Source organism: Microcaecilia unicolor, chromosome 4, assembly GCF_901765095.1.
Source record: "Microcaecilia unicolor chromosome 4, aMicUni1.1, whole genome shotgun sequence".
Lineage (NCBI taxonomy): Eukaryota > Metazoa > Chordata > Amphibia > Gymnophiona > Siphonopidae > Microcaecilia > Microcaecilia unicolor.
In genome coordinates this window covers 185031978-185052748 of record NC_044034.1, presented here as the reverse complement: position 1 = coordinate 185052748, position 20771 = coordinate 185031978, and positions in this window count along the sequence as shown.

Here is a 20771-nt window from a genome sequence, read left to right as displayed (position 1 = left end):
GGGGGTGTCATTGCACCAGGGAGGTGTCATGCTGCAGCGGCGATCCGCCCCGGGTGGCAGCCGACCTAGGAACGCCACTGGTCCAGTGTATTACAGTCCACTGGTGTCTCTTGCAATCCTCTTGACCAGCTGTCCTGCAAGATGCAAGAAGTGTTTGTTTAGCACCTACATAGCAGAAAGGGAAGAGGTGGCTAAGAGGTATGAGCTTACCTTGAACTTGTGCTGCAAGAATCTGTTGGCTCCAAGGAACCAGAGGCTGCCTGCATCAAAAAAGGAGAGAGAGAATGGGGGGCAGTGAGGGAGCACATCACACACAGCAATGAACTCCTGGAGGGTAGAGAATGGAGAGTTGGTCAGATGTAGAAAATGCAAAGTATATGCTAAGCTACCAGCTAATACCCAGTCTGAAACAAAACCTACACACCGGTTATCTTTCAAGAATTGGTAAAAAAGCCCCCCCCCCCCCCATAAAAAAACAAAACCAAACCACAAACAAACAAGTGTACACAAGCATACAGTGGCAAAAATAAGGTTTACTATAACTGGAGCTAAAATGCTTTGAAATACCACCCCATAATGTAAAGAAATACCTCTAAAGTGCAAGCACAGAGTAAGGTGTTTTAAAGAGGCGCCAATAAAGCAAATGCAAGCTTCCAAATGGGAAGAGCAGCTGGGGACGTTTATCATTATCACCCTTAATCGAAATGAGGATACTGTCCAGAGAAGGTTTCCGGGGCAGGCTGAAAGCAGCGCTTACATTGCTGCTGCTACCAGAAGCCTCGAAGTTGAAAGACGTGACAGGAGCGGAGGGGGAGACCGATACCGCACTAGTCGGGGGACGGGGGAGGGAAGGACAGCCCCGCACCGGAGGGGGGGGGGTAAAGACGGCAGCATCGCACGGTCCGCATGCACCAGTCGGGGGGAGGGAGGGAGATGTTCAAGGCAACACCCCCTCACGAGCTACACCCAGGGCGGTCTGCCCCCACCGCCCCGCCCTTGCTGCACTTGTGGCTGGGGAGGCTTAGCCTCCCCAAGCCTCTTATACTGGGCGCCTATGGGTAAGGAAATGAACTATGAACTTGGTGACAGTGAATGGAGAGGGATAAGGAGAGGGGATGGGGGAGATAGAGGAAGCAGTAGTGGTGTCTGGGTTTGGGGACTAGAAGGGGTAAGTAGGGAAAGGTGAAAAGGTAAAACACAAATGAGGCAGGTGAGGCTGAAAACATTCCAACCACAGCACACAGACAAAGGTAACAGGTACTCAACAAACTCTCAGTTTTCTCTGCAAACAACAATTCAGCTTTCTCTCTCCCAACAACGATCTTGCCAGGCTCCAACTCCACAAAATCACTAATGGGTCTAAAGATGACTTCCCCCTTACTCTGGTCTTTTTTATTTCAGATCTGACTAATGACGGCCATGTTCCCGTCCATGTGAAACCATTTCGCTAGCCGTTATACGTTGGAGGCGCCCATCTTGTAACGCCACCCCTAATACGCCCCCTGTGGGGCCGTCCATAGATGGCCGTCCTCGCGTTGATGCCGCCCTTACAGCCCGGTTTCTATTATTGGATTTAGCTGGCATTCTTTCATGGGGCCGGCCATGTGCCTTTTGTGTCGCTTTTTGGCCACCTTTCTCATTCGAAAATATGCAGGTTAGTATTCTTTATCTTATTTTCTATTTCTTTCCTAATAATTTATAACATTATGTTCAGAGGCATAGCCAGGATGTGATGCCAAGGGGAGCAGAGAGTGGACTGTGTAGGCGAGCGCGCTCTACATAGGCATGACGGACTGCTGAAAAATAGGCACTGTCGGAAGTCCATTTGGGGGAGCAGTCACTCCCCTGGCCCCCCACTTTTTGGCTGCCCCAGCACACTAAGCAGAAGATTTCAATATATTATCCATAATGACATCTAGATTTTTTTTCTTGGGTAGTGACTCCTGATGAGGAACCTAGCATCAAGTAGCTATGATTTGGATTGTTCCTACCAATGTGCAATACTTTGCACTTGTCCACAATAAATTTCATCTGCCGTTTGGATGTCCAGTCATCTGTCTGTTTGTTCTGTCCTGGTGGACTGTGGTATAGCCCTATCAGTATTCTCTTTCCCTTCACACAAAACATTTCTATCCATAAGGATTCTACTTTGCTATCTGTTTCATGCTGAATTTTTATTTTGTTAGACTCAATTGTCTTTTCTATAAGTTCACCTTTTAAATATTCAGAATTTACATAGAGCGAAGGTCCTTTTTGCTTGACTGCAAAAGCTTCTGGCAGGATAGAATTGCACAAACTGGGAGCAATAACATTTTGTGTGCTATACAGATATCACAGTTAGTCTGCTTACTCTATTACTCTACTATTGTTTTTCTTAGTTCCTACTTAAGCAGTAATCCCAGGGGAACAGGCATATCCTGGCAGTTAATATCTTCCTGCAAGAGCCAAAGGCTCAAAGTTAAGCAGAGGTTCTTTGACCCAGCTAGAGCATTAAATGAGAGCTAATGTGCTGTCCTGAGAGAATATTGCCAAAGTAAGCTAAAATGTGGTTGTTTTAGGTTTTTAGAGGGATGCTAATGATTGTTTCTTAAATGATATTGTTGACAGGAACATTCCAACCAGTGCATGTCTAGAAGATTCATACCCTGCGTTCCAGCTAATCAAATTGCTCAGAGTCTAAAATGAGCATTCCACTTAGCTTATAATTAGTGCTAAGGCTTGCTGCTCCTTCATTCCTCTTAATATTATTTTTCCAGTGAGCATGTGCAAAATGATACACGAATGCCAGCTAAAATGTCCACTGGCCTAGGCCTATGTGGCTGTTGTTAAAAATATTCTTAATTGGATTCAGTGGGGAGCAATTCTTTACTGTTTCTCACCCACACTGTGCCTAGACTCTACTTTTAAAATATGTGCTATGTAAGATATGTGCATATTTATAAAATCGGGTATTAGGTATGTATTTGGCATACATGCCCATATATGCTAGTATTTTGAACATTTAGGCACACAACTTGCACTTGCTTTTGTGCTTTCTTGACACCGATTTGTGATAAATTTCTATCACTTCTCTGTTCTTGCTCCACGTTTAGAAAAATGTGAGTGTATTTCCTACCACCATATATATGTTTTACAAAAGGTTCCTGGTTTAGTGGTACATTTCCTCCATTCTAGCTTGTCCTTCCCTTATACTCTCTCCTCTACACCAGTTCATCCACTTTCCTTTGCTCTATCCAGTCCCTGTAATTTTTACCCTTCCACCTGTTGTTTCCCAGTATTCTCACCCCTTAGTATACTCCTCCTCCATCTCAACTCTCCATCAGTACTGTCCCTCCTTCTCAAACTCATAAAGGGAGAAAAATCAGTCATTCCATAAAAAGATACATACATCCCTGGAGCAACAGTCCATTACTGCCCCCAGCAACTCTCTCTATTCAAATTTCCAACATTCACCCTCTTTTGTTCCACTCCCTCAAAAATTCACTCTTTGTCATCTCACCCAACATTCAGCCCCTCTTGCACAAACCCTCCTCAAACTTTCTCATGTTCTTCCTCCCTCTTTTAACATTTATCTCCCCTCACCCTTAGTCACTCACTGCTCTCTGAAGTGTTCCAGGGCATTTCATTCCTCTTCCCCCCCCCTCCACCCTCAACTCTAGTCTCACATAAATTCCAGTTCTGTGGCTCTAGTATCTTCCTCTTCCTTTTGCTCAGTGCAGCTAGTTGACAAAGGAACAGGAAGGGAGGGGATGAGGCAAGACGAGATTCAGCAGAACAAGAAACAATTGCTTTGCTCCTTTCTCTAGTCCCATTCCTCCATTTCTTGCAGGCTACCTAGAGGAAATGGACTGAAGCAGTAAATAAAAACATTGTTTTGTGAAATCAGCCCCTAATGAGTAGACTTTAGCTTGCCCTAGCAGGAGTGAAAAAGATGGCCTACCAAAGAAGGAATCTCCTTTTGATTTCAGAAGACTTGGGAGGGTGGTGTTCTTCTAATTTTTCTCTCTCCTCAACTTTAATCCAGCGTGTGCCCCCCTCTACCTACCTTTGACATTAGTCGGCCTCACCATGCTGCAGAGATTTGGAGCTAGCTGGTGCCTAAAATCTTGTGATGTTCTCTAAGTTCAGTGGCCCCCTGAGAACAGCACAGGAGTCCATGCAGTACACAGCTCAAACTCTCCAAATGTTGCCTTCTATGGACAATTATAGCTATTCTATGTCAGTGTTGGAATAAATGTGCAGAATTCTTCTAGGAGTAAAGCATGTATCGGAGCCAAAAGGGAGGAACAGGTCAGCTAAAGTTAGGCACCAATCACACATATGTCATAGAATACTAACTCTTACATGCTTAATTGGTACAGTTACACATGCTGTTAGCCGTGCACTCAGCGGTATTTTACAACAGAGGAACACAACTCATTCACCCCCAAGTTCTATAAAACCCGCTAAAAATTGTGCACACAAATTTGGATGTGCACCCAATTTGTGCAAGCCATTTAACTGAATAAAGAGCTAATTACTACTACTACTACTATTTAACATTTCTAAAGCGCTAATAGGGTTACACAGCGCTGTACAATTTAACATAGAAGGACAGTCCCTGCTCAAAGAGCTTACAATCTAATGGACAAATGTACAGTCAGTCAAGTAGGGGCAGTCAAATTGGGGCAGTCTAGATTTCATGAAAGGTATAAAGGTTAGGTGCCGAAAGCAGCATTGAAGAGGTGGGCTTTGAGCAAGGATTTGAAGATGGGTAGGGAGGAGGCTTGGCGTAGGGGCTCAGGAAGTTTGTTCCATGCATAGGGTGAGAGAAGGCAGAATGGGCGGAGCCTGGAGTTGGCGGTGGTAGAGAAGGGTACTGAGAGGAGGGATTTGTCCTGTGAGCGGAGGTTTCGGGCGGGAACATAAGGGGAGATGAGGGTAGAGGATAGATGGTTAAGTGGGAGGCCAGTGAGGAGTAGGTTGCAGTAGTCAAGGCGAGAGGTGATGAGAGCGTGGATGAGAGTTCGGGTGGTGTGCTCAGAGAGGAAAGGGCAAATTTTGCTGATGTTAAAGAGGAAGAAGCGGCAGGTCTTGGCTGTCTGCTGGATATGCGCAGAGAAGGAGAGGGAGGAGTCGAAGATGACTCAGAGGTTGCGGGCAGATGAGACGAGGAGGATGAGGGTGTTATCAACTGAGATCGAGAGCGGAGGAAGAGGAGAAGTGGGTTTTGGTGGAAAGACAATGAGTTCGGTCTTGGCCATGTTCAGTTTCAGGTGGTGGTTGGACATCTATGCAGCAATGTTGGATAAGCAGGCCAATACCTTGGTGTGGAGAGATACAGCTGGGTGTCATCAGCATAAATATGATACTGGAAACCATGAGATGAGATCAGTGAGCCCAGGGAAGAGGTGTAGATTGAAAAAAGAAGGGGTCCAAGGACAGATCCCTGGGGAACTCCAACAGAGAGCGGGATGGGGGTGGAGGAAGATCCATGAGAGTGTACTCTGAAGGTGCGGTGGGAGCGATAGGAGGAGAATCAGGAGAGGACAGAGCCCTGGAATCCAAATGAGGGCAGTGTGGCAAGAAGTAAATAAAGAGCTAATTAGTATCCATAATTAGCTTGTTTTTTTTTATAAAAATCCCTGTGCTACATTCAGTTTTATTATTTAGTTCTCCAAATGTTTCAACATTAACCAAGCATTTATGGAAGGTTAATTTTTGATCTTTCTGACAGTTCTCCCTATGCTGAAATTATTTGTATGGTTTGAATGATGTTGTTTTATGGAATCTATTGTATTTGTTTTGCTTTTATGAATGTTCTTCTGTAACCTACTTAAGTATTAAAGCAGAATATAAATGTATGAAATAAGTAAGTAAGTAAGTAAGTAAATAAATAAATAAATACGTGAGCTTTAAAGTTACAAGTGTTTAATTCTATTTCAAGTGCTGGAATGTTATATGATTGACTATTGGTGCCCCTGCAGTGAAAATCTACTCCAACTAACATAATTGGATTTATAGAATTAGCACTTAACACACTGTATCATGCATCTAACTTTTGCCACTCTTTATATTTTATTTATTGAGATATATTAACACCTTTATGAAGATATTCACTCAAGGTGGTATACGGTAGGTACAGTTAAACATCAAACTTACAATTTTGTTAACAGCATAACAATAGTAAAATGTACAAGTATAAACATAAATACAATGAAAGAGGAAAACTTGAAAACAGCAAATTGAAACCTAATAATAAGACTACCCCCACACCTTCTGTTTCTCTGGATAGGAAATCCCTCAGAAAACAGGAAAAAAAAAATTACAGCCCTGAAACCCCTCTAAGAGGATCCTGTCCTGGGCTCTGCACTGGAAGTTACAGAGCCAAAGACAAATCCATAAGACAGAGAAAAAAATACAGCAGCTGTAGTATTTCATGGGTAGACCTGCTTCTCTGGCTTAAGCCAGGCCTGATTCCAAAAGAAGCCGGGGGAGAAGGGGAGAGAGGTTCTTCTAACAGATATGTCCTTATTTTTGGCAGTCACTCAAAGAGGCAATCCTGAGACTCCAGAGCACCCTTAGAAGCTGCAGAGGGAAGCAGGATAATTTTCTTTACAATAGCTTCTCATCTTTGTTACTTGTGCTAGCATGGCATAGACTAGATTGTGTGTGTGTGTGTGTGTGGTGGACCAGGGGTCCTCTGAAAATTAATATTAATATAGTTCAAATAAGAAAGAACACATAGAGCACATGCATGCTTAATATGGTAAACATTTAAGAGCAGATCCATATGAGAAAAATCTGTCACAGGCATGTTGACAAAGAAGATATTAAAGAGACGCTGATGGAAGAGTTTCAGTCTATGACAATAATCCAATGGTTGGAACCTTCAGTTCAAAGTATTAGAAGAGCAAAGTCTATAGCCTCCCAGATTGTAAACTCTTTCTCATATTAAATAAATTTGCCTGACAGGAATATTAAAGGGGAATTAAATGCAATAGGATTTATATAGATTACATAAATAGTATATATACTAACAACATCTCAGAGCTGGGCAAGGGTCCTCTGCCTTTATTAATTGACCCATTTGTACATACAAAGATTCATTTTCTTCCATGCCCAACCTTCAGAGCTCCATCTCAAGGATCACACATGCACATATATAGAGGGATTGTGCCTGAATATATGGGCATCATGTATTATACAGAAAATGTGCCTACCTCATCTGCCAAATTCTGCCCTCAGTACATGTTGTGAGTTATGTATGTGTACATTACATTCTGTGTTTGAGACAAGATTGCATATCATAGTGTCAGCATAAGAAATCATATTAATAAATCCTGCTTGCTAATGTAATGACTGTAGTATATGCACAGTTTGTTACTTTACACTTTTATTGATCTTTAACCCTATGGTTGCATACTGCATGTTTGGCCGGAAGAAAAGTGCAAGTGTAGTTAATTATTTTCATTCATGTAGAAACCATGTGAAGTGGGAGATAAGATTGAAGAAGCATATGAGATATGAGTGTCACTGTGATTGGAGGTAAAACTAGACTCAGAATAGTATATGTATTGTACAGGTAAACCTAGAATTAAGGTGGGTTAACAATGTTTCTAAAAGGCAAACAGACATTTACAGTGAGTAATACAGCACTGGCCTTTTAACTAGGACGTTTGGATGGGAATTGGGAAACAGCCATTGTTTAAAGATAGAGGAAGGTTGATGAAATGATTTTTTGGGAGGAGACGGATATTATCTCGCAAAGGCAGAGGATTTGTTGCAACCTTCTTTCCTATTTTCCCCAAGCATAAAAAAGTTCTATGTGCCAAAGTGTCAAAGCTCCAGTTCAAATTTAAGGCATTCTCAAGCAGGAGTATATTAGAGCCTGAGGACTGTCAGTGGCCAGTAAGAGGTGTGCATGCTTCTGGATTAATAGGTGTTTGTGGTCATGTCCATGGAATGAGTGGAGAGCTTTAAGGGATGGATTCAGTAAATGGCATTAAAAATTTGGCACCGAAAAAATTTAGCACTGAATAGTATTCTATAATGGGTGATCTGGGATCAGCGCCCTTTATAGAATATTGCATAGTACTGGAATCCATGCTCAACTTTGGGCATGAGGAGTTACACCAGCTTAAACTGGGTATAAATCTTGGCATGCAAAAACAGCCTCCACTGCTAGCATATGGCCCTTTTTACAGCAGCTTGGTAAAAGGACCCCTTACTGCCTACAAGATAGGTATCAGTAAGTGCTCATGTGCTAATGGCCACACACTAATGAGAAAATTAGGGCTCCTTTTACTAAGCGGCGGTATGCCCAATGCGGACTTACTGCTCGCAATACAGGAAGTACAGCCAGACTACTGCAGCAGCCTGGCGGTACTTCCCACCTTTAGCACACTGTCAGTTTTGACGCTAAAAAAATGTATTTATTTTTGTAGCACCAGAGTGTACCCAGTGGTAATCAGGCACTGCCATGTGCTGCCCAGTTACTGCCGGGTTAATAAGGGAGCCCTTACCGCCACCTCAATGGGTGGCAGTAAGGGTTCCCCCTGAAATGACTGCGCAGCAAGTGCTTTACTTGCCGCACAGCAATTTCCTGCAGAAAGGCGAGTCTTCCCTTTTACCAGCTGTGGTAAAAAGAGGCCTTGGCGTGCATGTAAAACACACGCCGAGGCCAGCGCCAGCCGCCTTTTGCTGCAGCTTAGTAAAAGGGGCCCTTAGAGTAGGGCCTTTATTGGCAAAATAGAAAAATCAGCTATTTCTCAGCACAGCCAAAAGTGGCTTTAGCGTGCAGTAAAGACCCGCACTAGGGATAGTGCAGGCCACATTTAAAAAATTTTTTTTTATTTATAACCATTTAAATTTTTACAAGCAATAAAACAACTTGCTGAAAATACAGAGAAAGTAATATGTAGGAATTATTTCAGTCAGGTAAGTATATTCTCTTGCTTAGACCACTAAATAGGGAGAGTGAAACAAGATAAGGAAATCAATTAAACAGTAAACAGAAAAAAACCCGTGGTATTAACCCGATTATCCCCAGATATTACTCGTCCAATTCATTATTCCACATTGATCATCTGGTTGGCTTCTTCAAGGCCAATATGGTGTATAGTCAAATTATTTAATTGTAAACATACTTATTGTCCAATATTAGTTAGAAATAATACATCTGATTACATTCTTTCTCTTTTAAAAACCTGAAGTTATTTAGCAATACTTATACCTAAGTCTCTAATTCAAATCCCACTGATTAAAGTAATCCCAGTCTTCACAGGCTTCACTCCTTTTAAAGTAATAATTTGAGGAAATATTTCTGAGGAAAACTTTAGGAGTCATACCCGGAACTCTGGGAAAAACAATAATCTCGATATTAATCATCTATAATAATATTCATTTTATTATTCAAAATTTCTGGTCTATTATCATTTTCAAAATCATAACCACTTCTTGCTCATGTAGAATCATTTGTTATATCAAGTTTTTTTCTCTCAAAGGGTTCAGTTACATTGTCCATGTAACTCTCTAATAAAATTATATCTGAAACAAAATTATTTACTGCCACCGTTAGATCCCGAAGCGCCTTCCAGATGGTATTTAATGTAACCTCCACGGGAGCCAAAAACTCCAAGTTGATTTCTCATAGGTGTTTAGGAGTGGTTCTGCTGATTCGGGTTCTGCTGTAAACGTCCGCCGTTTCAGCATATACCTCCAACTCACTCCTCCACTCCCTTGGGCATGGTGGCTGAATAATTTGGGAGCGATGGAGTTGTTTTTTCCAGGTTCAAGAACGTCGACACTCCTTCACCGGCGCTAATCAAAGGACTCGCCAACCCTTTCATCTGTGGGCAGTTTGTCGCACAGCGGTCCCGCACTTGCTGCTCAGGGGAGAAAATGCTGGCCATCAGCGGCTGACTGCCGGCTGTCCCCCTCCCCTCAGCCAAGGCAACTGCAATTGCAGAGAGGAAATTTACGTAAAGAAGACGAAACTTCAGAGGGCAGCTGGGCCGTTGGGCGTATGAACCTCAGGTCACCATCTTACCACTCTCCCAGTTTGGGACACTCTTTGTCTGGTTTCTCCTCAGAGGCCTGTCTGATATGGGTAACCCTTCAGCATAGCCCTCTAAGTCATTGAAACACACAAGCCCCTCCACCCCTACAAGGTGGTGTCCCTTCAGAGGGGAGTGCAGGCCACTTTTTAGCACTACTTAGTAAAAGAACCCCATAGTAATGTAACATGTACAGTAGCATAAATTTAATTTAATTGAAAATGACATTTCTCCAGCATGTTTTGACAAAATCCTAAAATATAGAGAGCACACTTTCTCAAATCAAGCAATGCATTGAAAGTACATTCAGTAAAACAATGAAGTCTATATTGAATAGCAAGAAAAAAAAAAAGCAAATTTACTCCACTTCCTAAATAAAATGCATCATTTGAAACCCTTTAAAAATAATCCTTGGTGTACCTATGGCCCTATAGTATCAACAGTTTTTTTGTGTGTGTAGTTCTTTGTTCAGCCAAGTCTAGTGGTATGTTGTCTGTCTTTCCAAACTGCTGGATAAAGCCCCTGAATCCCTGGACTGAATTATTACTGTTCTCTGCCTGCTTTCTCAATGCTATCTCTCTGCAGCAGCATACATTAAAAAGCTTGTTATTCCCACACCCGCCTGCCCAACTTTTGGGAATAAAAACCACGCCATTGACATAGTGAGTATTCTTTTGCATCAGTTCCCACCAGCATGTCGCTAACAATTTCCTGGGCCTTATCGAACAGAACAAAACAAAACAAAAAAAAAGTCTTTGAAACATGGAAACAAAGCAGCAGGCTATATTGTTCTACTTTTGCTGCTGTAATCGTCTCTTTCCATCGCTGCACATGCAAAGACTACCAAAAATCCATCTAATACAGATACTTCAATCAACAATTTACTCTGGGCACTTATTGTTTTGATATCTATGATTTTTCTGAGCATTTGATGCTTTTAAATCTTCCCTGTGACAGCTCAGACCAAAAAAAAAAAAAAACCCCAACAAAAACAACCCTGTTCCCTATGGACTTGAGCTCTGGGAAACAAATGAGTTTGTTTTAAACTACGTTTTGTAAAAATGGAATGAGAGATTTCAATTTCAAAGTTACAGCTGGTGCTAGCAAGGGTAGTTCAGAGTTTTAATGATAGTGTATTCTTAACACAAAAGTTACTAGGGATAGCAAGACCAAAAACAGGTTTGGTTTGTTTGCAGATTTCCCTAATTTTCATGTGAATTTTGTTTGTTTGTTTCTTTTACCCATTCTTTTTAAATGTCTGCCCTGTACACATGCTAGGACTTTTTTCCATGTGCAAATAAATCATATATGATTTAGGGGCCCTTTTACCAAATTGTGGTAGAACGTGGCCTTAGCTTGGGTCATTCCCGTGTACTAATGCCATTTTTCCACAGGGGTAAAATGGCTGATGTCCTATTTCTCTTATTAATATCCAATTTTCCAATTGGTATGTTGCCATTAGCATGTGAGCTCCTCCTGGGCAGCAAGGGCTTATGTGCTAAGCATGCACTAATCAGTTAGTGCATAGCAATGTAGCTGTGCTAACCGATTAGCATAGAACACGCCCACTCTCCATCCCCATACTCGCCCTGAGCCAAAAAATAACATTTATTTTCTAGCGCATGGGTAGTGGACGCACATCCTGAAATTACCATGGTATGCCATTTTCTGCTGTGGTAAGCACCCTTTAATTTGTAGGTATTCACATGAACAATCAATTTGCATGCACATATTTTTTTAGGCAATCAAATGAATGGAATGCAGCCCCCTAGCAATGAGTGCTTGATCCATCAAAAAAATAACGTTTTCCTCTCTGTTGATTCACTTTTTGGTGTGCTTTTCAGATTTAATTTCATTTTTCAGCCTAATTTCTGCTTTTTTCCATTTTCCTAAAAGCTTCCTTTTGCTCATTTAGGAAACAAGGTAGGCACTTCGATGCCATACACTGAGCACTAATTCCATAATAGCATCTGGATGCCAGAATGCTATTATAGAATTCAAGTGTAAGTCAGCATTGGTGTACCTACATTTTAGCGCATCCACTTGCACCATGGGCACACATAAGTAGGTATCATGCACATGGTCCTTAAATGCCCCTTTCATGTGTTTATCCCCTTATATGTTCCATTACAGAATAGCATTGTGCACTTAGGGACTCTTTTTATCAAGCCATGCTAGTGGTTCCCACGCAGCAATGCTGTCAAAGCCCATTCAAAGTTAATAGTATAGTAGCTATTTTCTTGTCATCCTCACCTCCAACATATTCCAAAATAGAAGACATCTTCTGACTGCCCCCCAACCTCAATCCTCCCTGACACCTACCTGAGTCTCCCTGGTGAGTAGTAGGGAACATTGATCCCCAGTTGCTCCTGCCCTGGCAGTTTCTTCAGTATTAGTTGCAACTGCTGACCTCTAGCAGTGATCTTGTGGTATTACCACTAGGAATTAGGCGGTCAAATAAGTGAATGTTATCGCTATAATGTAGCTTAGTAAATAGGAGCTTAAGGGTTCTCCCAATGTCTTAATTGGTTTGATTCTCAGATTAGAGAATGGATTGGAAGATGGGGTTGGGGTGGGAGACCAATTTTTTAAAGGGTGCTAGCCCCTCTCAGTTGCTCCCTGGGAAGATACATTAGTGGACCAGCGATTGTAGTATTATTAACTTTCTATGAATTAACACAACTAGAGAGGTTTAATCAAGCTATGCCATTCATTTTGGCCATTATTTTGAAACATATCTACGTGTAAATAGCAGCATCCACACTAATATATCACATATACATGTAAATACTGATTGTAGAAAACTGCTGTTTACAGATGGTTATTTTAGAAACTATTTTCTTGTTTTGGACATCTGAAAACTGGGCATTTACATTACACATCTATATAGTATGGACAGCCAAATCCCAATTTAACAAACAAATGTCCAAATTATGGCTATCAGGATTCTCTGCTGTTCTTGATGCAGTTCAGGGGACATCTATGGTGCATGGGGGATTGGGATATGATATGGTAGTTGGGGGTGATAGGTATGTGATATGGAGAAGCATAATCGAATAGCGCAGGCCAAATCGATGGCCGGCCATCTTCGGGGCCGGCGCTTTTAGCAGGCGGAGCCAAGCACAGTTTCGAAATACGCTTGGCGCCAGCCAAATCGCTCGCTGGGTTTACAACAGGATCGCCAGCGGATTGCCGGGTTTATATGAGATGGCTGGCTTCGGTTTTCAGCCAAAATGGAAACCGGGCCCGGACATCTCAAACCCGGTGAAATGCAAGGCATTTGGACATGGGAGGAGCCAGCATTTGTAGTGCACTGTCCCCCCTGACATGCCAGGACACCAACCGGGCACCCTAGGGGGCACTTACAAAAATTAAAAAAAAATAGCTTCCAGGTGCATAGCACCCTTACCTTCTATGCTTAGCACCCCAAATCCCCCCCCCAAAACCTACTTGCCACAACTCTACACCATTACCATAGCCCTAAGGGGTGAAGGGGGCACCTAGATGTGGGTACAGTGGGTTTTGGGGGGGTTTGGAGGGCTCTACATTTACCACCACAAGTGTAACAGGTAGGGGGGGGATGGGCCTGGGTCCACCTGCCTGAAGTGCACTGCACTCACTAAAAACTGCTCAGGGACCTGCATACTGCTGTGATGGAGCTGGGTATGACATTTGAGGCTGGCATACAGGCTGGCAAAAAAAAAAAGCTTTTTTTTTGGGGGGGGGGGGTTGAGTGGGAGGGAGTTGGTGACAACTGGGGGAGTAAGGGGAGGTGATCCCTGCTTCCCTCCGGTGGTCATCTGGTCAGTTGGGGCACTTTTTCCAGACTTGGTCTTAAAAATAAATGGACCAAATCCGGCCGGCGAAATGCTCATTTGAGCCGGCCTCCTTTTTCCATTATAAGGCAAAGCCGACCATCTCATACCCACACCCCCATCCCTCCCCTGTCCCGCCTTCGCTACCCTACCAACACGCCCCCTTGAAGGTTGGCCGGCGCCGCGACAAAACAGCAGTTGAAGCCGGCCAAAATCAGCTTTCGATAAATCATAACATCATAATTATGGCATAATTATGGCATCAATTAAACTAAATGCAAAGGAAATATCACTCAAGTCCACAACTATGGATCCGTGTGCTGAACTCCTTCTTAATGAAGTGGGTAAAAAAGCCAAAAAAAGAAATGGCTGTGCTGTAAGATTTCACTTACCGTGTGGCCATGCAGGGGGAGGGGGAGCACTTACCACCACCCATTGGGGTGGTGGTAAGGGATCCTATGCTAACCCAGCAATAACTGGGTAGCATGCGGCACTGCCTAATTACCGCTGGGTTAGCGCCCGTGGAAATGTTTTTTGAATATTTTTGCTAGCACCGGAAATGCCGCATGCTGGGGGTAGAACTACTGCTGGCACCCACATTGGGCCAGGGGTAACTCCAGACTGGTGTGTGATAAGCCTGCTATGGGCTTACTGCCGCTTTGTAAAAGAGCCCCATAATGCTGTTGAAAATCCATGGCTGGCCCTGGTGAGAATCACTTTCCTCTCCCTAGATGAGTGCTGCTAAATATGTACCCCCAAATCTTTAAGGCATACTAATGAATTGAATGCCTTAACTGACAACCATATTAGTTTGTGTCTCTTCAGGAGTATATTTTAAAGTGCATGCATGAAAACTGTAGTTCTGATTCCCTGACAAAAAGTAATAAATAGAAATAAAACAGAACATAAAATCCTTTGGTACGTACATCCAGTTGTGCACCCTCATTCAAGGACAAAACCACCACTTGATCAGCATCTTAAATATCACCCTGACTGAACAGCACTTACAGAACATTGAAGTGGGGATACAAATCATTTTAGTGGCTTCCACTTTTCATCCATTTTCATTTGATGTAAAAGCAGTGCTCTTCATTGCAAGGCCCAGGGGACAGAAGTGGCCCCCATCTACCCAAATTGTGGTCCTCTGACACCCCCCCCCCCCCCGAGTCTTGCTAGTGGTACTACATCCATATCAGTTATTCAGTTTTCCACCTGCATCATTCAGCTCTCTGTAAATTTGAACCACATATTGCTTAAACTCCTTTATTATTCATAAAAGACAGAGAGAACAATGTGGAAGATGGGGCACTGAACAGCTCAAACTTGCTGAGAGTCGTAGGGCCAGAAGAATAACTAATCCAGAGGTAGTACTGCCAAAAAGTCTGTAAAACATATATTGGAGGATTAAAAAACTGGGGGAAAGCCAGTAGAATGGTTTAAAGTAGGGACAGGATGGTGAAGGCTGACTGGTGGGGATGGGGATGGGGTTGGGGATTGGTACTAGCTGTGTTAGAGTTGAAGGAGAGTATATTGGGGAAAGTTGCTGAGGAATAGGGATAGAGAATGTCTGTGGGGAGATGGGGGGGCATAGAAAAAGAGAAAATATGTGTGTGGGATGAGGGGTGAACTTTCTCATAGTTATATATTCAGAATGCACCTGATCAGCAAGGCTGACTGTGTAACGTGGAGGGGCATAATTGAACGGGGCTGGCCATCTATAAGGGTGCCCATCTCTAAGGACGGCCCCATCAAGCGGCGTACCCGACTGTATTATTGAAACAAGATGACCGCCCATCTTTCGTTTCGATAATCTCAAAATTTGGACCGCCCTTAGCCGGCGTTATAGATGGCCGCCATTGGTTTTCACCGATAATGGAAACTAATGCTGGCCATCTCAAACCTGGCCAAATCCTAGCCCTTTGGTCGTGGGAGGAGCCAGCATTTGTAATGCACTGGTCCCTCTCACATGCCAGTACACCAGCTGGGCACCCAAGGGGGCACTGCAGTGGTCTTCACAAATTGATCCCAGGTGCATAGCTCCCTTACCTTGGGTGCTGAGCCCCCCCCCCCCCCCCCCAAAATAAAACCCACTACCCACAACTGTACAACACTACCATAGCCCTTAAAGGGAAATGGTGGGCACCTACATGTGGGTACAGTGGGTTTCGGGTGGATTTTGGAGGGCTCCCATTTACCACCACAAGTGTAACAGGTAGGGGGGGATGGGCCTGGGTCTGCCTGCCTGAAGTGCACTGCAGTACCCACTAAAAACTGCTCCAGGGACCTGCATACTGCTGTGATGGAGCTGGGTATGACATTTGAGGCTGGCATAGAGGCTGCAAAAAAATGTGTTTTAATTTTTTTTTTGGGTGGGAGGGGGTTGGTGACCACTGGGGGAGTAAGGGGAGGTGATCCACGATTCCCTCCGGTGGTCATCTGGTCAGTTGGGGCACCTTTTCGAGGCTTGGTCGTGAACAAAAAGGGACCAAGTAAAGTCGGCCAAATGCTCGTCAGGGCCAGCCTTCTTTTTTCCATTATCGCCAAGGCCGGCCATCTCTTAACCATGACCCTGTCCCGCCTTCGGTACACTGCCGACCCGCCCCCTTGAACTTTGGCTGGCCCTGTGACGGAAAGCAGTTGAAGCTGGCCAAAATCGGCTTTCGATTATACCGATTTGACCGGCATTAGGAGAAGGCCGGCCATCTCAAGATTTGTGTCGGAAGATGGCCGCACTTCTCCTTCGAAAATAAGCAGGATAGTAACATGGTAAATGTCGGCAGATAAAGACCTGCAAGATTGATCCAATCTGCTCAATAAGGTGGCCAGAGTTGAATCCAGCACTCTGCACAGGTTCTACTTCTTTAAGAGGGAGAACCTCTCAGGAGAGCTCCCCGCCTCCCCCACCTACTGGTGTGCTGTCTGTTTTGACCAGCAATGATACTACTACTAATTATCATTTCTATAGTGCTACTAGACATACGAAGAGCTGTACATTGGACATGAAAAGACAGTCCCTGCTTGACAGAGCTTCCAATCTAATTAGGACAGACAAATAGTGATGATCTTGTCTTTCATACCGAAAAATTGTGAAGATTATGTAACCTGAGGTTAAGAGGAAAAAAAAATAAAGATGCTTACCTGCGAGGTCCGGGATCAGGTGGGCACGTTCCCGGACGGAGACATTCTTTGGTCCAGATTTTGGATGGCCAGGAACGTTTTGGTGGGCAGCGCCGGGCAGAAGATGGGCCAAGGAAGAGGGAACGCTGCGGAAGGCGGTGCAGCATGTTTGGGGCCGTCCGAGCAGTTCAGGGCTGATTTCGGGCCCATTTTTGTGGTCGGGAGCGCTGCAGGCGGAGAGTGGCGTTCCCGGTGAATTTTGGGGCCTGTTGGGGGTCAGCGCTATGGCTGCAGAGGCAGCGGAGAAATTTGCGGGGTTCGGGGACGGTTGGCCACGTCTCCGGGCCGTGAGGAGCTGCACGGGCGGTGTTGGGCCTCGTTTTAGCCCAATTTTGGGTCGGGGTGAAGGGTTTCGGGAAGGAGGACTGGCGGGAGGCCTGCCCTGTGAGGCGAAGATGTCGGGAGGAGTGCGCGCATGCGCATGAACAGTTTTTGGGCGGGAGCTCCGGCGAGGCCTACAAGCCGGGGCCTCGATTTTTGAGCCGGAGCTCCAGAGAAATGGCTATTTTCGGGGCGATTTTTCAAGTGGCTCCGTTTTCGCCCCAGGACGTGCGGGACCGGAACCGAGGGCAGGCGTCAGGTGTACGGAAAATTTACTACAAGGTAAGGGGTTTTAAAACCCAAAATTTTAATTGGTTAATTTTTAATTTGCATAAATTGGGTTTTTTATTTTTTAAAAATCAGGGGTTCGTCGGATTGGAATTATTTTTGCATATTTGGGATCGGTTTATTTTTGTTTATTTTTGTGGTGGGTTGGATTTTAAATTTGAATATTTTTAGGGGTCTTTTGGGGGGAGTTCATTTTAAAGGGGTTCTGATAGGGTTAAATTAATTTATTCGATGGATTAATTTAAGGAAAGGTTAATTTAATTTTTGAATTGGTTTTTAAGAAAATTGGGATTTTTGAGAGGAGTTTAGAAGTGATAATTGCGGGCGGACTGTAAAAATTGGTATTTTTAAATTGTAAAAGCATGATTTAATAGAGGACGGGAAGCTTTATTAGTTTGGAAATTTTGGGGTGATTCAGAAAAAGTTTTATTGGGTTTTTATTTAATTTTATTATTTTTCCATTATTTCCTATGGGTTTAAAATGGGGATTTTGCACTGCTGGCCAGAATTCCGCTGGTCAGCAGTGGTATTTGGAATATTGAAAATGGTCAGGGATTGGCCGCAGGGGCTTGGAACGCAAGCCAAGTCTGTCTTGGAACGCAAGCCGAGGCTGGGTAACCAAGGCAACCGGGGAGTGGGCAGTTGACAGAGCGAGATTGACGGTCAGAGAGTGTGGAGGTGCTGTGGAGGTGTTAGCAGAGTGGGAAGTGTTTTAGAGGTTAAGGTTAAAATATTGGGTAAAATTTTGAGGTGATTGATGGTGAATGAGCGTAAGGTGTGTGAAGAAGGTGAAATTTGCAAAATAAGTTTTAAATTTTTTTGAGTTTGGGAGAATTGATGAAAAGGGTAGAAATTAAGGGGAGTTTGTTAAAGAGGGTGTTATTAGGGCATTTGTAGTGGGGACTGAATAAGTTTTTGGGTAGAGATTTAGGGTTAAATTTAGGCGTCTATTTAAGGGGTTGGGAAAAATAGTGACAAAAGGTTGTGTGAGAGTAATAGCGAGAGTGGGACTGTCAATCTCTCACAACATAAGTATAGGGACACCCAAAAATATAGTATAGACTTGGAAGAAAGGGTATTTAGTTAATTTTGTTTTTTAAAATAGTTGGCCACAGTTTTTGACGCCCAATCCCTTAGAGTTCCAGTTCAAGCAAGTAGAGAGGGTTTTGCCTTTATTTAATTTATTAAGGGCAGGTGTAGGAAGAAGATTCCAGAAGGAAGAACACCGGATGACATCAAAGAAAACTGGACAACTTCAAGGGCCCCTCCGCAAGAAAGACTTAAGCAGAACGGAGCGAGAACTGAACGCAGCTAAGTGACATTGTTGAAAAGAGAAAGAAAAAGAAAGAGAGGGACACAAAAACACACGCACAAACCATACTCACCTTATTTCCTTAGAGAGAAGGGTGGGTTGTCCTTGGGGACCTAAAAAGACGGAAAGCCAAAGAATCAAACTCAGGAAATAAATAAACAGGATGAAAAAATACATAAAGTAATAGAGATTTCTGGTGTTAAGTAATACTTATCTGAGATTGGGCTTGTCCTGAAGCGAGTAAATGAGTACCTAAGAGGGAAAAGAAATTTAAAGTTAAGCAAGGTACCACAGCAAAGTGTTAATCTGCATACTGACTTGTAGTAGGCATTTGCATTTACTGTCATAAGAAATGTTATAGTTAATTATAAAATTAAAGATTGTCATATTATTTTAAGATTCAATAGTGATGTGGTCCTGTTTAATTTAAGTAAGTATCCAATTTAGTTTATTTTCCTCCCACACTACCTTTTGGTGTGAGGGACGAGGTTAGTATTCCTGCACCTTCCCCTGAGCTCTGTGAAGTACCTGACACAAAACACGACTACTAACAACTGGTGTTGGGTGAACCACCTCAGATATGACGGAGCGCAGGAGGGAGGTGACAATTATTGCTGTAGACTGGATGTGGATTTTGACTTTATTACAGTGAAGCAAAGAGCAAGCTTGTTCTGCACCCTTCTAGCCAGTGGCATAGCCACGGGAGGCTTTGGGGGCCTGGACCCCCCAATTTAGATTTTGGGTCCCCCAAGGTCTGCTGGTTTGGCTGGCAGGAGTCCCTAAGCCCCACCAGCAGAAACTTTCCTACAGTGATATTTTCTGCCTTGCTGCCTGCCCTGCTTTCCCCCTCCCTTGTGCGCATGCTCATTTTTAGTGAAATTGAGCATGTGCAAGCTTTGCACATGCTCAATTTAGCTTGCACATGCTCAATTTCACTAAAAATGAGCATATGCGCTGGGGCAGGAAAGCAGAGCCGGCAGCACAGCAGCAAATATTGCTGCAGGAAAGCTTCTGCTGGCGGAGCTTGGGGACCCCCGCCAGCCTAGGCATGTGGGGTTACAGTGGGGGTCTAGAGCAGCAGGGAGGTGGGGCAAAATGTGCCCCCCCCCCACTTTGGGCTCATGCCCCTCCGAAATCGAGGTCTGGCTACGCCTCTGGGGTACATTCACATCATGGAGAGTAGGTCTTATTATATTTTGTTTGAAAACTAGAGAGGATAATAAAAACTGGAGTGCATATCTATTATTCCTTTCTGGCAGTCAATATGTAGAATTTTTAAAGAAAATACAGTTCAGATATGGGCTTTTAGGTTATTTGCCCTGTGATGCACTTTGCTTAAATGTTATTTTATATCTATATATTATTTAACAGAAGGATACTCAACAGGGATCTGTGTAAACAGTCATTTTATTTCCTTAATAGACAATAAGATAACAAGAGGGCACACAATGGAAAGCTTTTACAAAGAGCCAAGTAAACCAGTTAATTAAATGAGAAAGATTTCAAAACATTATAAAAGTCAGTGTGGAATATTTTATCGTTTTCTTCAGAGCTAGCCAAGGCTACAGTTGGGTCATTTATCTACAAACTGAAATATGCTCTCTTGGTCAAATATAATTGCACCATAGACTCCCTAAATGAAGTAAACAGACAATAGAAAACTAAGAACTTCCTTGGTGATTCATATGGGCTGTTACCAGGAGCAGTAAAGAGATTGATGGTGTCATTCTTCCAGCAAACCTTTTTGTCCTTTGTGAGCTGCATTCTTTTCTTTTTTTTGTGACTTCTCTGTTATGGCCACTCTCGATTTTTGAAGTTTTC